General features: G+C 42.6%; 1 pseudogene; it reads left to right on the top strand.

The window, feature by feature from the left end:
• Nucleotides 1-3,489: 3,489 nt before the first annotated feature.
• LOC143385728 (small nucleolar RNA SNORA40) lies at nucleotides 3,490-3,625 on the top strand (annotated as a pseudogene).
• The last annotated feature ends 16,127 nt before the right edge of the window (nucleotides 3,626-19,752 follow it).

The raw sequence follows: 19,752 nt of genomic DNA, 5'->3' as shown, positions 1-19,752 counted from the left end.
GGAAAGTTGTTTATTTAGTTTAGTTTTTTTAATGTGGTGTTATGTGGTGCTGGGAATGGAACCCAGTACCTCATGCATGCTAGGCAAGGGCTCTACCACTGAGCCACAAACCCAGCCCTCAGGATTACTTATTGCAGTAGCAACGGGAAACTAGTGAACTAGTGCAGAGAATGCTATAAACCTAATTTACTGAGGAGGACACCGTCATAGCAACTTGAAATGACTTGCCCCAGGTTAGACAGCTGCTAAATGGTCACGTCAGAATCTCAGAGCATATGCGGCTATACAGCCTCAGCTTTAACCACTGCATAGTTTGAATACCATGTACATGTGGCCATGTTGGGCTGTGCAGAACACAGAGAAGCATGAGAACATGGTCCTGAACCTCAGGGAATTTGTGAACCTGGAAGGGTTTAAACAATATGATAGTATCAATTCCCTTTTATTGGAACAATTGAGAGTAGTCTGTCCTTAGATTGAATTTTCTAGAAGGTAATCAGACTTTTCACACCATAAAGATTAATCTTCTACTGGTAAATCTCTCACACCTCTGTCTCCTTGACTTCCAGATTCTCTGTTCCATTACTTCAATGTATTGGTCAGTTAGTAAAGGCTAAGTTTTGCTGCAGTAATGAACAACCCCTCAATCTCACAGATTTGAAACAATCAAGTTCTTTTCTTACTCATACTATGCATATAATGAAACTGTGAGCTCAAATAGACCTTTCCTCTTTTTAAGTTGATAATCTCAGATATTTTATTAAGTAGCAGAAAACTGATTAACACACTAGCCGAATGACATCATTAGCATGCAAGTTCCCTCATATTCTTCCCTGACATCCTCAGTTTGTTACCTACCCTCATAGGAGGGCTCTATTCATGGTCCAAAGATAGCTTCATGTATCACAAATAAGAACACAGCATCCAGGGATAGAAAACTTATCTGTTTCATTCCTTAACCCCTGCCTTTTTTTTTTTTTTTTTTAATATCAGGGATTGAACCCAGGGACACTTAACCGCTGAGTTTTATTTATTTATTTATTTATTTATTTATTTATTTATTATTTTGAGACAGGGTCTTGTTACATTGCTGAGGCTGGTCTTGAACTTGCAATCCTCCTGCCTCAGCCTCCCAAATCCCCGAGATTACAGAAATGTATCACTATCCCCAGCTCATTTCCCTTTGTAAAAGTATCTTCCTAGAGGCTCCCCAGCCGATCTTCCTCTCATCCCATGGGTAGGACCCCAACATGTGCTCTTGGCAGGAGGTTCAAGACCTCTAAGATGGGCTTAAATGAAACAAGATGTATTCCCTGGGACTTCCTTAGGGACTAGTACTCCTGCCCCCAAAAGAAAAGGACAAAGTCACTTGAGAGAAAGTGAACCAAACCGGGATTCTGTTTTTAAAAAAGAAGGGGTGTGGAGTTGCAGCTGAGAAGAAAACCCACATTGTGGGAGGAGGGGGGGAAACCATTCTGCACACATCTGAGCTCACTGAACGCTGGCGTTACACTTATGAGACAGGTTTCCTTGTCCTGCTTCACAAATAAGAAATGAGGCATAGGATACACAGATCTAGCTATCTGACCTGGAAGTCCTATTCATTGCACTAGACCTGGCTATTTCACTATTAACTACAATCACAGAGCAGAATGTCAGAATTGATTTTTTAAAAACTTCTTGAGGTGGGGGTGGGGGTGTAGCTCCATGGTAGAGCGCTTGCCTAGCCATGGGGCTCTGGGTTCTGTCCTCAGTTCTGCAAAACAACAACAATAACAACAGCAAACCCTTAAGGGAGGGCAGGAAAGGAAAGATGAATCTCCACTTTATTATTTTTTTAAGTAGTGGAGCTGCGAACTGGGAGCCAGTGGAGCATGCCTATAATCCCAGCTATGCAGGAGGTTCTCAAGTTCAAGACTGTCCTCAGCAACTTAGAGAGACCCTATCCAAAATGGTGCTAGAACCAGAACCCAGGGCCTTGAGCAGACTAGGCAAGGGCTCTACCACTGGGCCTCATTCCCCAGTCTCTCTACTTTAATCAACAGTTAGCCATGGTATCAAAAAGATTTCCATGATCAAATCGGCTAATCTCTGATTCCCTTATTGACGTCAGCCTTCAATCTCTTTTTAATAAGAGACAGTGGCAAGGAAGAAAAAGCAGGTGTGGTAATCTGCAAGTTCATCCAGGACTAAATTTGGCTAGAAAAGGAACGTGGCCAAATAGGCTCTGAAGTGACTCTCCAGGATCCCAGGGCCAAGGCAAAATCTCCCAGGACTCTCCTCCCACCCCTGAGGTACTGGGGATGGAGCCAGATCCTCCAGCATGTAAGAGAAGCTCTCTACCACTGAGCTACACCCCCAGTCTCCACCAACATTTTTTTTTAGCATCATCTTCATTAAAAAAAATTGCATTCATTTAAAATTCAGCTCCTCCTTCCACCTGATAAACATACTGATGAATGTAGCTCCAAGGACACAATTGGTAGGGTGGAGAATAGAACCCACAGCTCTTAAGAGGCACAAGTATGGAACAGAGAAGAGTCCATGACTGCTTTGCTCACCCCCACCCAGAACCCTCAGCCTGTTCTGGGTGGCATGCTGCACTAATCCAGGCTAGGCACTTGATTTCGAACCTTATCTAGATCATAAAGAAGCCAAGGTTACAAACATTAAGCTCTTAACTAGTACACCCTATTTCCTTAGCTTACCTGGAGAACTTGAATTTACTTCAAGACTCCCATGAAAAAATTTACCAGGTGGGTATGGATATGACTCTCTCACACTGATTCCGAGAAGTTAATGAACTTGCCCCAGGTCACACAGATAGAATGTGGTGGAGTCAGGATTTGAACCTTGGTCTAAATGGATCCACATTCAGAGTTCCCTCTGTTTGAGTGAGCTACCACTGCTGTCCATCAGCTACTGATCCTTGTATCCACTGAATGATCTTCCACCTGGATAGACAGATTCTTTATAATAAAGAAGTAACATGGGCTGGGGTTGTGGCTCAGTGGTAGAGCGCTCGCCTTGCACGGGCGAGGTTCTGGGTTCAATCCTCGGCATCACATAAAAATAAATAAGTGAAATAAAGATATTTTAAAAATTGTGTTTAAAAAAAGAAGTAACATATTAAAAATATGGGGAAGGGGAATTATATTTGATATTAAAAGCTTTTTTGAGGTTATATATGTGTATAAGTGTTTTTTTTTCCCCTCTTTAAAATAGTTCTAGGTTTTCAAAAGGAGATTTTACTGTTAAAAATGTCCAATTCTGCCTAGTGTGGTGGCAGACACTTGTAATCTCAGTCTCTCAGGAGGCTGAGGCAGGAGGATTTCAAGTTCAAGGCCAGCCTCAGCAACTTAACAAGGCTCTAATCAACTTAGCAAGACCCTGCCTCAAAATAAACATAAAAAAGAGAATGTAGCTCGGTGGTAAAATGCCCCTGGGTTCGATCCCCAATACCTCCCTCTACCCAAAACGTCTCATTTTAGCTCTTATGTTTGTGTTTTTGCTTACCTGTGAATAAAGACTTATAGACATGTGCTAAAAAATAAATAAATAAATCCTATCTTGCAACCCAGAACTCATTGTTCAGTGAATTTTGATACATACAAGAAGTAATGTTATGAAAAAGAAGAAAAATGGGCAAGATCCTGGATTCAATTCCCAGTATCACAAAAAGAAAGAAAGAAAGGAAAAAAGAAGCCCCACTTTTTTCAAGGTCTCTTCAGGTCGGCATATTTAAAAAAAGACTTCAACTTGTCACTCAGCTCTCACTTCGCATGAATCATAACAGACTCTACATGGGGAAACAGCCTAGTTCTAGGAACTGGTAATAGAAGCTGAGGTTTGTCACCTTCCCAACCGTGTTTCAAATCCCACTTGGGTGTTCGTTTGGGCCCCATGTGATGGTGCACCCTTGACCCAAGGAGAACTGAACAACTGGACTGTGGCTACCTCTGGAAACAGATGCCCACATCACAAAGACAGCTGCCCCTGTGGTCAGACCCCTGGCAGAGGCCAGAGAAGAGAAGAATCTTTAGGAGGTAGCTGATGCTATTCCTATATCAGGGGTCACAATATAATGATAACAATAACAGCAGCAGCTAATGTCCTTGGAACATATATCTATAATTATCTTACTGCTCTTGTTGCTGCTGTTACTATACCAATTAAGCCACTAGCCATCAAAGTACCCACTAAGAAGCCATTAAAGACCAGACTGTGGGGGCAAAAAGGCAGGTGTGACTCTTACTGATTGTGAGTCTGACAACTTACTTAAATTTGCTTGGCCTTGCCAGGCATGGTGACATACGCCTGTAATCCTAGCAACTCAGGAACCTAACGTAGGAGAATCATGAATTCAAATCCAGACTCAGGATCTTAGCAAGGCCCTAAGCAACTTAGCAAGACCCTGTCTCTAAATTAAAATATTAAAAAGGCCTAGGGATGTGGCTCAGTGGTTAAGTACCCTGGGGTTCAATCCAATGTACCCCCTCAAATTGCTAGGCCTCAGTTTTCCTCATCTGTAAAATGAAGACAATAATATTATCTGTTCTATACAGTTGTTGGGATGATAACAAAGGACCTTGTATGTAAAGCATTTAATAGCATGTTTTTTGGCTTAGAGTGAGGGCCTGAAGCTTGGCAGTGATCAACAGCTGTTAGAAACAAGGAGTTGAGAAATTCACTGCCATTCTGCCATTTCTGAGCCTACAAGAAGACCCAAGGATGGGTGGGGTGGCACATGCATGTAATCCCAGCTATGTGGGAGGCTGAGGCAGGAGGATGCAAGTTTGAGGCCAGCTTCTGCAACTTAGCAAGACCCTGTCTCAAAATATCAAATAAACAAGACTGGGGATTATCTCCATGGTAGAGCACCTCTGAATTCAATCCCCAGCATTGTGGGGTGGAGGAACAGCTGTCTTTCTAGGGCCTTTTTCCCACCTGTACCCTGTAAGCATCTAGAAGAACCTGAACTTTCCATTGGCAATTACGTGGAAGGAAAAAGAAAGAATAAAAGAACCTCAAGGAATAAACCATGATTTCTTGCCAACGAACCAGAAAATAGAGCTCAGGTATCTTGCTTGGCAGATTTTTAGCTTGGCAGGGGCTTGCATGGAGGTGATGGGGGGACACAAGGAAGGAGGAAGAAATCTGTTTTTTGGATTTCATTTCTGCCTTGGATTGAGTACTGTACATATTTTCTCACCAGCAGGATCCAACAGATGGAAAAAAAAATACTCAGACCTGTGCCTGACATGGTTCATGGCACCCTGCTCCAAGGCAGGGAGGAGGGAGAAATAAATCAAAGTATTTGCTACCAGAGCCTTTCACAACTGAGAACACAACATAAATCTCTTCTGTAGGCTGGGCCTTGAAATAAGGTGAGAAACTACAGCGGAATGAATATTCAGTCAGGAATGTTGGAGGCCAGGTTTTCTTAAGAGTTGAGTTTGTTTGAAGGAAATACTGGGAGACAGAAAAAGAAAAAAAAAGAGTTAAACTTGTCTATGGATCTGATTATATTATTATTATTATTATTTTCATACTAGGGCCTGAACCCAGGGGAGCTTTACCACTGACCTACATCCACAATCTTTTTATTTTTCATTTTGAGACCGGGTCTTAGTAAGTTGCTCAGGGCCTTGCTAAGTTGCTGAGACTGGCCTCAAACTTGCAATGCTCCTGCCTCAACCTCCTGAGTGGCTGGGATTATAGGTGTGCACCACCATACCTGGCACGATCTCATTATCTTTTATGACAAACCCCGTAACTCTGCTCTGAGATTTAGGATTCCTTCCCCCCATCCACCTTCCTGTCCACTGGCATATGTTAAGGGTTCACCCTGCTCCAGGCTACACACCCCAGGGCCTGGGATCATAGATCTGACATAGGGCCTGTCCTCGGGAGGGAACACTCTCATGGGAGAGACAGACACTGAACAAATGATTCCACCAACATTGTCACAGATGCCAAGAAGGAAAGAGCTCGAACACATAAGGACAGGATTAGGTAAAGGCCACCCCACCTAGTTCAGGGACAGCCTGTCTGAGGAAGTGATAGCTGAAACAAGACCTGAAGGGTAAGCCGAAATCAGCCAAGCAAAGACTAGATGGTGGAGATGTGGGTGGGGGAGCTTCGCATTTTCGAGAAACAAGGAAATGGCCAGTGTGGCTGAAGCTCAAATTGCAAAGGGTAGAGGGAGAAGGTTTGGAGCAGATGAGGAGGGAAGGAGCCATGGCTGGCTCCCTTTCCTCTCACTTTATATGGCTCCCGTTCAGTTCTCATGGGTCCTTAGAGGGGAGCAGGCAGGCCTGCCCTACCTGTCAGGGGGCACTCCTTTGGCTCCTCCCAGAGCTCTGTATTCCCCAGTGGCCCTGTTGGCTCCTTGGGCCTCTTCGCACCATCTCCGGGGCCTCACGACTTTGTCCTGGGTGCTGAGCCCCACCCTCCCACCCCAGAGCACTGAGACCAGTGTGGTCCTTGCTCACAGATTTCAGGAGCATGGGTTTAGCTACTGTGTGATCTGGTTTCCTCTTCTGTGACCAGTACTGCCTGTGATCTTGGGTCCCAGTAAAGAAAACCGAGTCCCACTTCCACCCAGTTTCAGTTACTGGTTCCCTCTTTCTGTGTCATTCATCATAGTGAGAGTGGCTACCTTCCAGAGGCCTTTAATCAGTTCATTTGACTGGGGTTGATTCAGAGGCTGCTTGGTATCAAGTACTCAGGGGCACAAAACTAGACAGGCTCCTGCTCCAGAGCAGCCTACAGGTCCCCACTGCCCCTCACATCACTGAATGCTCACAAGCCCCAAGTGGTAGAATTTTTCTTTTCTTTTCTTTCTTTCTTTTTTTTTTTTTTTTTTTTTTTTTTGTACTGGAGATTTTACTCAGAGGTACTTAACCACTAAGCCACATCCCCAGCCCTTTTAAAAAACATTTTATTTAGAGACAGGATATCCCTAAGTTGCTTAGGGTCTCACTAAGTTCCTGAGGTAGGCTTTGATCTCATGATCCTCCTGCCTCAGCCTCCTGAGTCACTGGAATTACAGGCAATGCACCACCTGTAAAGGCACTTCTGATTGGTGGCTGAGCTGGGGTTTGAACCTCTCTGATCCCAAAGCCCAATTTCTTAATAAACGCTCTCTGTTCCCTGTGCTCATCTGTGTGTGTGTGTGTGTGTGTGTGTGTGTGTGTGTGTGTATGTGAGAGAGAGAGAGAGAGAGAGAGAGAGAGAGAGAGAGAGAGAGAGAGAGAATGAGAATTTCTGGACATGTCCTAAGACTGTGATTTCTTTATAATTGGGGCCTTGTCTTGTGGGTGAAATCCTGCTCTTTACCCACCCACTATCTTGTGACTGCACCTCATCTTCCTGTTCTCACATGTCCCATTGCATCTCCCAGTGTCTTTCTGTCCAGTCATCTATTAGCCTAGTTTCCTCTTATCACCATCTATCTCCCCAGTATGTGTCAGTCTTTGGAGCTCAGTTTCAGCTACGGCCTGAGGCCCAACCCATGGCTCTGAGGGTTTCCAGCTCTTCTCAGCCCACTCCACTCACCTGCTGCTAATCCTTAGATTCCCAGATGGATGATTGAGTACAGGGTGGAGGGAGAGTGCTGTGTCACCCTTAGAGCCACTGAAAGCCCTAAGGTCCTGGTAAGGCTTGTGACTTCAAGGAAATTATTTCTTAAACAGGATGGCACCATCCTTAGGGGATGTTAGCTTGTAAGGGTGCTTTTGGTTGTCACAAGGACTACAGGAATGTGGGGGTGGAGATGGGGAAGTCTCACATCCTAATGGCTTTGGAGGCCCCTGTGAGTCAGGCTTGTTGGACAAAGAACTTCCCTGAGATCCCCAAGATTTAAAATGTCCTACCAGACACTTATACAAATGAAAAACTTATTTTTAATTTTCTGAACCTAGAGCCAAACTCTTTTTTTCCCCCACCTTCATTTAAATGACAAACACCAAGTTTCCTAGAGCAGCTACCACACTGCCAATGGAAGAATGGCTGTTTACCAAGGCTGGTCCTCCATTTTGGGAAATGTCATTAATTGGCAGCAACATCGCTCTTGGCATCTAAGTTGCTAGTGCCTTAGGGTTGTATCAGTCTTCACTTGTAGCTATTTCACTAATATCTAAAATATGTCTATTTCGCCACTATTTTGAACTAACAAATTTAAATCAGAAAGGTCAATAGTATCCAGTTGAATATGGTTTCACTGCTCTGAAATCCAGATGTACTCATCAAAAGTAGAGGTTCATTGGGCTGGGGATGTGGCTCAAGCAGTAGCACGCTCGCCTGGCATGCGTGCGGCCCGGGTTCAATCCTCAGCACTACATACAAACAAAGACGTTGTGTCTGCCGAAAACTGAAAAATAAATATTGAAATTCTCTCTCTCTCTCTCTCTCAATAAATAAATAAATAAATAAATAAAGTAGAGGTTCATCTCCCTCCCTCTCTCCTCCACTCTCCCTCCCTCCCCCACTCTCCCTTTCCTTCCTGGCCACCATGAGCTGAGCAGCTCTCCCCTGTTGCCACATTCTACCATAATGTTTTCCTCCATGTCAGGCCTGGAGCAATGGAGCTGGCTGTCCATGGATTAAACCTCTGAAATTTTGAGCCCAAAATAAACTTTTACTCCTCTCAAAAAAAAAAAAAAAAAAAAGGTGGTAAACATCTGACTAATGCACCATCTTCTTGTGTAGTCACTGTCATGCTTGAGCATTTTTATATTGATAGATATTAGACTGTAAAGTTTTTTTTTCCCCTCAAAGTTAGGACTTTTATATTAACTTTTACAGTATAGATGTATAGGTAGATTATAATATCTATGAATTTCAATTTAGCATAGTAAAGGCAAGGTTTTAAAAATATTTGTCTTAAGAAATGGGGCTTTGACAGTATGGAGATTCCTCAGAAAACAGAATGGAACCACCATTTGACGCAGTTATCCCACTGCTCAGCTTATACCCAAAGAACTTAAAATTAGCATAGTGCAATGACACAGACACATCAGTGTTTACAGCAGCTCAGTTCACGAAAGCTAAGCTGTGGAACCAACCTAGATGCCCTTCAATAGATAATGGATAAAGAAATGTGGTTCATATACACAATGGAATATTACTCAGCCAGAGAAGAACGAAATTATGGTATTTGTTGGTAAATGGATGAAACTGGAGATTATATGCTGAGTGAAATAAGTCAATCCCCCCCAAAACCAAAGGCTGAATCTTCTCTCTGATATAGGGATTCTAACACGCAATAAGCAAGGGGAGGGAGGAAAGGAGGTCCACCATATTGAACAGGGGGGAAAGGGAGTAAAGGGGTGGGGTTGGGAATAGGAAAGACAATAGATTGAATCAGACATAACTTTCCCATGTTCATATATGAATACACAGCCAGTGTAACTGCCCATCATGTACAATCACTAGAATGGGAAATTACACTTCATGTATGTATGACGTGTCAAAATAATCCTACTCTCATGTATAATGAAAAAGAACAAATTTTAAAAATTTTTAAAAAAGAAATGGTGCTTTGACAGAACTAAGAACTGTCATTTTAAGGAGATGAGAAAGACTTCGAGTGTATGAGCCATAATTTGTACACTAAAATACTGGATGATGCCATGGATGCCTCTTTGGCGACCAAGGACTTATTTTACTGGGGATTGCTGCTCTCAAGATGTTGGTTCTCTTCCCTTGGAAGGTTTATTTGCCTCCCTCTTACCACTTGAGAATTTTCTAGGGTTTTGCACATTGCAGAAGATTGTGATTTTTAGACTGCACAGTTTTTCAGAGCAAGTTCTCATGACCATGGTGGGTGATCAAGCTGGATGACGATCTTCTTGGTTACCAAGTGGTGAGATCCTTGAGGTTCTATCCCTCTTTGCCTCCCCATTCCCTGCAGGTAGAACATGGTGTACAGCAAGTGCTCAGTGTGAATTGAATAGAATTTTGCCAAATATGCAATATGGACTTGGTATAAGAAGCCCGAATTAATGCTTGTCCATCATACTGAATTAAAATAATTTAGACGTGTGTACTCAAGAAGAAATTGGAACCTCCTTCCCTGGGTTTTTGTAAATATATGGTACAGCCTGGGTATAGTCCAATCAGAGTGGATGGAACCAGCTGGAAAGCCCACATTGGTGCATTCTAGCCAAATAGTCCCCTCTGTCTCCTTGGGTCCCACTTCCCACAAGTAACTATGAGGAATAATGGTGAAATTTGAAAATTCTTCTCTCTTTATAGCAAACATCATTAAAATTTGGTAAACACTGGGGCTGGAGTTGTAGCTTAGTGGTAGAACACTTGCCTAGCACATTTGAGGCACTGGGGTTTGATCTATAGCACCATATAAAAAATAAATAAGCAAAATATTTGTCAATCTACAACCAAAAAAATATATATTATATGCATATAATATAATATATAAATTGAATATATATATATATATTTAAATTTAGTAAATATTTCTCCAGACTTAAGATGTGTCAGTGGGAGGGGGGCAGATGAGAAAGGGGGATACTCATGGAGAATGAGAGGTATTTTTTTATGAGAGGTATTTTAATGTATTTATTCAGTTATTAAAAAATGAGATTAGGTCACAATACTATTCTACAGTGTGCTCTTTCCATTCCTATGTCTTAGCCCATTTAGAACCACTTTGTGATCAAGGGCTTTGAGTACTCACTCTGCAAGAAGTTCCAAAGCAAGAATACTAAAGATGACTGAAGAAAGGAATGTGTTACCAAGGGGAGGGGGTAATTTTAATGGGAGAAATAAGTCTGCAGATATAGGAGTTCTTGAATGCCTTTTTCTTCCTCTTTTATTTATTTTTGGGAGGACCAGAGATTGAATTCAGGGGTGCATAACCACTGAGCTATATCCCCAGCCCTTTTTGAAATTTTTCTATGTTGAGACAGGGTCTCACTGAGTTGCTTAGGGCCTTGCTAAAAGTTGCTGAGGCTAGGTTTGTACTTGCAATCCTTCTGCCTCAGCCTCCCCAGCCACTGGGATTTACAGGCGTGTGCCATGGCGTCTGGCCTTCCTTCTTTTTAAACCTACTCGAAATTTGGATATGGTTGACCTAAGTCCAAATTCTAGTGGGGAACAAGAGCTTATTGTCTTATGCAGGAGACCGATTTGTTCACTAGTGAACGGATAAGGAAACAGCATCACTTACAACTGCGGTCAACGTTCTGAAAAATATACTTGAAGGCGAGACACCCAAAGCAGAAGACCACTTTAGGAAGGAGGTTTCTCTGAGGAGGTGAGTCCTGAATTGAGACTTGAGTTTATGCAAAGGCCCTGGAGTAGGAGAGAGCTTAGAGTGTTTGAAAAAAAAAAAAAAGAAAGGAAATAAGGAATTTAAATGTATACATTTATAGCAATTTTATAAAATAGGAACCAGATAAAGAACAAGTCTGATAGGCAGAAGGGTCATGGAAGCAAGCGTTCCTTTTTTGGATAAATTCATTTTGAGACGCCAATTTGATACTCCAGAGGGATATGGAGCAGACAGCTATAGTTCCAGAGATAGGTTTAATCCAGAGATGTAAATTTAAGAGTAATATATAGACATAGATATATTTATAATTTTTATCTTTATTTAAGGTATATTTAAAGCCACAGGAGCTGACATCAGAGGGTGGCTCTAATTTCCAGCTTTTAAACATATTTTCTGCAAAGTTTCTGAGGCATAAGAAAAAGGATTTCCAGAGAGGAAAGAAGGAAACGAGAAGACACAACTCAAATTTCACCGGTAGGCTTTGTCTTGCAACTGAAACCATTTTTGCGGGTACAGGTTTATGAGACATGGGACACGCACTCCCCCTGCTGGTCATTATTTATCATTTTCCAACTTGCCATTCTGGGTGAAAAAGAAGTTTCTTGTTCCTCATGAGTACCCATCGTCCCCAACTTATGATGGCTCAATTTAGGATTTTTTAAAAATTACATCATGGTGTGAAAGTGCTACACATTCAGTAGAAACCATACTTTGAATTCTGATCTTTTCCTGGGCTAACCAGATGGGTAAGATACTCTCTTTGGTGAGGGTGGGCTGTCTTTTGATCACAAGGGAAAGCAACCTAGGCTCTACAATGTGCTATATTGATAAGCTGCAATGTTTGAGGGATTAGGTATATTGCATAAATTGATATTTTCAATTTCCAAGGGGTTTATGGGGGACATAACCTCATTGTAAGTGAAAAAACATCTATATAAGCTTGCTTGGGAACACCATAGAAAAAGGGTCAAGCCGGGTAAGGTGGCCCATGCCTGTGATCCCAGGAGCTCAGGAGGCTGAGGCAGGAGGATCGTGAGTTCAAAGCCAGCCTCAGCAAAAATGAGCCACTAAACAACTCAATGAGACCCCATCTCTAAATAAAATGCAAAATAGGGCTGGGGATGTGGCTCAGTGGTCAAGTGCCCCAAGTTCAATCCCTAGTAAACCCCCCACCCTCCAAAAAGAAATAGGGTCAAGGCAAGGTTTCTTTTCCCAATAGCTGAAAGTTTCTCACTAGGAATATCAGTGTTACTGTGGGTGTGGTAAAATAGTGGGAAGAAACTGGGCTAGAACAGAGAGACAGAGAGAGATTTGCATTGATCTTTGCTTAAGCAAATAATCAAGTCTCAGCCTCTAGACTCTGGAGCAGCAGATCCAATAAAACTTTCTGGATGATGGAAATGTTCTATATCTGTATTGTTCAGTATGGCAGCTACTAGTCACATGGCTGTTCAACATGGCTGTTGAACACTTGAAACATAGCTGTTGTGACAAAGGAACTGACTTTGTTTTTCAATTTTTTTTGTTTTTGTTTTTTGTAGTTGTGGATGGATAAATGCCTTTATTTTATTAGTTAATTTTTATGTGGTGCTGAGGATTGAACCCAGTGCCTCACACACGCTAGGCAAGTGCTTTGCCACTGAGCCCAAGGAATTGACTTTTTAAATTACTTTTGAGTTTAAAGAGCTACCTATGGTAATGGCTTCTGTATTAGACAACATGGTTCTAGAGACTCGGTTTCCTCATCTGTACAATGGGGACAACAACACATACCTACAAGGTACTGGGCCTGCAGGTTGAAATAGTTTGGGAAAACATCTAGCCCGGTGTGTGACGACAACAGGAAATCAAGAAACATGAATTTGGAATATACAGTGTGTGGAATGAGAACATTCTACCCACACTCGTCCACCTATCACTAAAGTTTTCATTAATCTCCTGCTGTGAATTCAGAAGAAAAAAACAGGGACTATGCATTGATATTACAAGTCCAGTTTTCTTTAAAACATCCTGCTTGGAATGAATCAGTCGATATGGTGTTTTGTATCCCCCTCCTCCTTTCTGAGATAGGAGACTGTATTGGCTTATGGTGAGAAAGTCATCAATGAATAATCAAGGCAAAGCCAAGCAGATGATAAATCTTGGCTTCCATCCTGTGAAGCCACCCACCAAGCAAAGCTGAATAAATCTGTTTCGGGCTTAGCATATTTTCCAGGGTAATTGGTTGCAGTTTTCTCAGACTCTTTGATTGGTTAATTTTATCCTGGGCCTATTCCAAGCTAATACAGCATGGAGTGTAGGAAGTCTCTGATTGCAGTTTAAGTTTCAGGGAGGGGAGCAGTGCATTCGCTCAACAACGCTGGGAACAAGAAAGCATTGTTTCTCTGTCCTGAATGTCGACACCATCAGGGCCTCTGCAATTTTCCGGGATGGTTTCCCTTCTCCTTGGAAGGGGCTGCAGGTGATTTACAGAAAGCATCACAAAATTCTATGTAATTAAACTAATGATGGCTGCATTGATGGAGGTTGTGAACATCTCAAACTGGGGGATTAAGAAGCTGTGAAGATAAACAAGAGGCACGCTCTAGAAATGGCACATAGTGTGGATTTAGAGCCAGGAGAGGTGGGTTCAAGTTCTGGCTTCTCCACCTCCACTGTGTGGCCTTGAGCAAGACCTTAACATCTCTGAGTCTCTCTCTACCCTTAACAGAGTGTTGGGAAGAAGAATTAGAGAGTGCCCACAATGGGGAAGGCACAGTGCCCAAAATGTCATCCTGTCATCATGAGGACCCCCCAAAGAGGGGTTATTGTCCTGCTGTCCCTTCTTCAATGCCATGAAGCTATTCCTGTCCTGAGAGAGACAGGAATGCTTGACACAGCCTTCATATTGTTCTTGGTTGCAATTTGTCCCTGCAATTCATGTCAAAGACCTCGGAATGTAACTGTATTTGGGGCTGGGGTTATGGCTCAGCAGTAGAGCGCTCGCCTTGCACGTGCAAGGCCCTGGGTTTGATCCTCAGCACCACATAAAAATAAATAAATAAATAAAATTAAAAGAAAAAAGAATGTGACTGCATTTGGAAATAGAGTCCTTAAAGAGGAAACAAATTTAAAATGAGGTCATTAGGGTAGAACCTAGCCCAATACGACTACAGAATAAGAAGACATTTGGACACAGATAGGAAGGGAAGATCCCACGAAGACACGGGGAGAAGACAGCTATCAAAAGCCAAGGAGAAGAGACTCAGGAGAAACCGAACTTGGTGCCACCTCAAACTCAGAATTCCAGCCTCTGGAACAGCCAGGAAGTATGTTTCTGTTCTTAAAGCCCCTCTACCTGTGGTCCATCGTTATGGCAACCCCAGAAAACCAATACACCCACTCTGCCTGATATTCATTCATTCATTCATTCATTTTTTTTTTTTTCAGAAAATAGTTTTTAGGCCATCTATTATGCGGGTTCTGAGGGTACACAGGTGAGCAGTGCAAAGTCCCCACACTCATGAAACCTATGTCCTAAGCCCACGCATAAGATGATTCCTACAGATAGTGCAAAGATCCCTGGTAGAAATGAGCTTGGGGGGTTGAGAGGACGGAATGAAGACCTACAATGATGAATAGATTCAGTGAGAGAGGATGTGAGACATGCCTGGGGAGGCAGGCAGGGTGCACCTGGCTCACCAATCACATGTTTTTATGCTTGTTTGATTAATAACAAGGATTAGAACTCAGTCCCACTGACTCCCTGGCCATGTTCCCTTCATGGACGTACCATATTGATTGATTCTTGTCGAGTGGATCCAGGGATGCTGTGGGTGATGCACCCCTAAGATCCTCCTTAAGGAAAGGATTATTATTTAAGTGTTGGGAGTGGTGCTGGAAGACAGCCCTCTGTGGTGGACTGCTCTGGGGATTACATTAGCTGGAGAAGATGGCCTTGTCCCAGGTCATGCTTCCTTCCTGCAGCCCATGTCCTATGCCAGACAGATGTGGCTGCTTAAAGACTGACTCCCTTGGTGCAGCTTCAGAGCTGACAGTGGGATTGGCGGAGACCTTGGATGACTACCTTGCAGATAGACTTCTCTGTGGGCCCAATCTTGCTCCAGTCCCTTCCCTTCCACCAGTGCTGTCCGCAAGAGCACTACCTCATGAACACCCCGCTGCTGCTGTCCTTTACAATATGTCCCTCCCAGAAGCCCCACTTCAACAATGTCCCTGTGGGAAATCAAGAACTGACAAACTGGCCAATGTAAAATATCTTCAAGGCTTTCACAGCAGAGGATGGCTGTGTGCTGGACAACCATGAAGCAAGGAGAGGTGGGCTATGACTTTTAAAGGAGTTCATAATTTCTCTAGCAGTGCTGGCCGTACCCATAGTCCCTTTGGAATGAATGGTTCCTTAGGCATGAGCCAGATAATCCTGCAAGAGTAGCTCTAGCTGACTGGACCATGGATATGAGGTGTTACCCAAAAGCTCAGGTGTGAGACAATGCAAGAATATTCAGAGGGGAAATGATTATTCTGAGAGCTATAACCTAATCAGTGGATTAATCCACATGAATAAATTAACTGGGTGGTGACTGAGGGGCAGGTAGGGTGTGGCTGGAGGAGGGAGGTTACTGGGGACATTCCTTTGGGGTTTATATTTTGTCCCTGGTAAGCCAAGTAGAGCTCTCTCTGCTTTCTGATTGCCATGTGCTGTGCTGCTTTCCTCTACCACGCCCTTCCGCCATGATGTTATCCCTCATTTCAGGCCTAGAGCTATGGATCTGGTCATCTGTGGACTGAGACCTCTGAAACCATGATCCAAAATGAATCTTTCTTCTTCTAAGTTGTTCTCATTGGGCCTTTAATCACAGTGATGAAAAGCTGACTAAAACATGGGGTCAGCTGTCAGTCCATGAGGTGATCTTCTTTAAAGTCACCTGTCTTTTGTAGCTTTTCCCTCCTAAGACATTTGCCTTTGCCTAGAATAATCTACAGGCCCCTTCTCCCCATCCCACCACTCCATTTGCCTGACAAATAACTATGCATCCTTTTTAGCTTTGTCTAGAAGTCGCTATGTAAAAGCCCCAATCCCTTAGCACTCTTGGATGGGATACACTTTGAGGTTTTCCTTCCCACACTTGCCCCACTGTGTAAACCTCTATTAATAATGTTTAATTAGCTTTGTTTCCCCACTAGGCCAAAAGCAACTTAAGAGTCAGGTCTGGTTCTAGGTTGCTGGCCATTGTATTTCCAGCTCCAAGCACAGAGCCTCGGGCACAAGGAGTATGCAGTAGTGTTTGTTGAATAATCAATAGATTTTTTTAATTATTATTGGATGGTGGCTGAATGAGCCAAATCAAATCTTTCTTTAAGTTGGAAAAATGCAGAGAGAGAAAGTCAGAGACAATGAGGATTAGGGGGAAGCAGTGGTTCTCTAATTGTGATCCAAGGGCCTCTGAAGGTGCCCCGAATTCTTCCAGGGGGTCCACAAGCTCCAAACTATATTCATACTAATATGAAGGTATTACCACTCTCACTTTTTCATGAGTGTATAGAATATGAAATGTTAACTTTTCTTTGCTTTCTTCTATTCTTTCTTTTGGAGCTGGGGATCAAACCCAGGGCCTTGCCCATGCTTAACAAATGCTCTGCCACTGGTACCACTACCCCAAAGCCCCCAAAAAGCTCATTTTGGTAGTTTTAGATCCCATATCATAACTGACCTTTAGAAAACTATCACTTGTTAAGGATGGAGGTGTGGTTCATGGCAGAGTGCTTTCCCAGCATGCACAATGCCTTGGGCTCAATCCCCAAGGCTGTAAAAATAAAAAGAAGATACCTGCTAGGTGCAATGATGCATGCCTATAATCCCAGCAACTTGGAGGCTAAGGTAGAAGAATCACAAGTTCCAGGCCGGACTCAGTAACTTACTGAGGCCCTGTATCAAAGTAAGGAATAAAAATGGCTAAGGATATGGCTCAGTGGTAAAGTGCCCTTCTGTACCAAAAAAAAAAAAAAAAAAAAAAAAAAAAAGCATCTTCCACTTGTCAAGTTTTGGCATAGTATCATAAAAGAATATCTGCAACTCTGAACAGTCTGTTAAAATACCCGTCTCTTTTCCAACTACACATATCTCTGTGAGGCAGGATTATATTCACATAACCAAAATAGCATATGGCAATATACTACTGACACAGAGTTGTAAATGGGAATTCATCTATTTTCAATTAAGTCAGCCATTGTAAAGAGAATTGAAAAAATATAAGATGGTGCCAACAACCTGAATATATTATTTAGAAAAATATACGTATTTTTCATAAAATGGTATTTATATTAACATATGCTGTATTTGTTATTAGTTTTAATGTGGAACTATTTTGAAAATTATGATTTTTTTATTTCTAGTAGGGTAAATATTGATAAAAGTAATGTACAAACGACTTGGGCTATGGCTCAGTGGTAGAGGGCTTGCATTGCATGCATGAGGCTCTGGGTTCAATGCCCAGTACTGCAAAAATAATACTAGTAATAATGATGCACATAAACAGATGCTTTTAGGGGTCCTCAATAAACTTTGGAAGTGCAGAAGAGTCCTGAGAACAAAAAGTTTGAGAACACTGGGGAAGGTATGATTCAAAATTCTTTTGGCTGTAAGAGACAAATTCAACTACAATAGCCATAAGCCAAAGCCAGTTTCTCTTCATCCCTCAGGCTTCTCCCCTCTGTGCTGGCACCAGGTCAGGCAGAAGCTCCAGGTTGACATCCCATCAGCTTAGCAATGCCTGGTGCATCTTTTCCAAGGCCCAAAGGCAGACTCCCATTGGCCTGGCTCCTGGACTAAGACTATGACCCATCAGGACTTGAGACCTTGTGTTCATCTCTGCAATGGTGAGTTTGTGCAGTATTTCTTGAATGAATCATGTAGACAGAGAGGGATGGCTTACCAGAGGAAAAGCAGAACACTTTTGCCATGAGAAAGGAAAAGAATGTCAGATGCACAAACAATATAGCCACAGACTACATGATAACATTTTGGTCGGCAGTGGACCTCATATAAGAAAGTGGTTTTGGTTTGAGCTGGTGGGTTAGCTCAGTGATAAAGCCCTTTTCTAGTAGGTGTGAATCCCTGGGTTTGATCCCCAGCCCTGCAAAGACAGACAGACAGATTAGATAGATAGATAAATAGATATATTAGATAAATCAGATAAGATTGTGACATCAGTGCCAGCATCACACATTATTCACATGTTTATGGTGATGCTGGTGTAAATAGCCTACTATGCTGCCAATCATATAAAAGTTTAGTACATCCAATTACATAAAACATATTAAGGTTTGACAATGACAATAAATGACTTTTATTAAAATGTGTGATACAACTATGTCACTGGTTTATAAATTTACTATAGGATACTTTTGTCATTATTTTAGAGTGTACTCCTTCTACTTACAGAAAAAGGTGAAGTCGGGTTTGGTGGCACCCACCTGTAATCCAAGCCACTCAGGGGGCTGAGGCAGGAGGATAGTGAGTTAGAGGCCAGCCTCAGCAACTTGCCAAGGCCCTAAGCAACACACCAAGACCCTGTCCCAAAATTAATTTAAAAGGGTGAGGGGGGTGCTGGGGATGTTTCTCAGTAGTAAATTGCAACTGGGTTCAATACCTAGTACCAAAAAATAAGAAAAAATTAAAATAAGTTGACTGTAAAACATTCTGCTATGTTTTGCTGGCAGTAGCCTCGTACATCTCATGCTTACTGTGTCTCCTGGTCACAAGGAGGCCACACTGAGTGACTGGCCTATACCATCTAGGTTCTTGTAAGGGTCTCCTATGATGTTCACACAACAATGAAATCACCCCATAACATAGTCTCAGAATGTTTCCCTATCGCGTTATGTGGCACTTGTCTATCCTTAAAATGACAGCAGCAAAATAAATGTGTGAGAAAAAGAAAACCAGATGGTGAAGGTAGCCTGGGCCAGCAATGTCACCCATGGTGGATGCCTGAAGGGCTGAACGGGAGCTCCTTTACTCCTTTAAAATGTGTGATACAACTACTTTACTCCTTTCTCTTCAGAGTCAGGGTCTGAAGTAGCTGCTGGGGGCAGTTTTGTGGCTTGGCTCCAGGCATGTTGGAAACTGGGTATCACAATACAGAAGGATTGATCATTTTCCCTAGTGCTGTCCTCAAGGGTGGGAAGGACAAGGCTGTTCTCATCTCTGGAGCAATTTTGAATCAAACATCTGCTTTTGCTTTTCCAGTATCAACATCTGGTGAAGGAAGGAGGAGTAGTGTTATCTTTCAGATTCCTAATGCCAAATAAGGAACTGACATCGAATGGCAGGAGATCAGTAGAAAGTCTGCCCTGGAGCCTGGTGAAGTGGCACACACCTGTAATACTAGCTACTTGGGAGGCTGAGGCAGGTGGATCCCAAGTTCAAGGTCAGCCTGGATAACTCAGTGAAA

Source organism: Callospermophilus lateralis, chromosome 20, assembly GCF_048772815.1.
Source record: "Callospermophilus lateralis isolate mCalLat2 chromosome 20, mCalLat2.hap1, whole genome shotgun sequence".
In the NCBI taxonomy this organism is placed as follows: domain Eukaryota; kingdom Metazoa; phylum Chordata; class Mammalia; order Rodentia; family Sciuridae; genus Callospermophilus; species Callospermophilus lateralis.
Note: the sequence above shows the minus strand (reverse complement) of the source record. Positions and strands in the feature narration are given on the sequence as shown.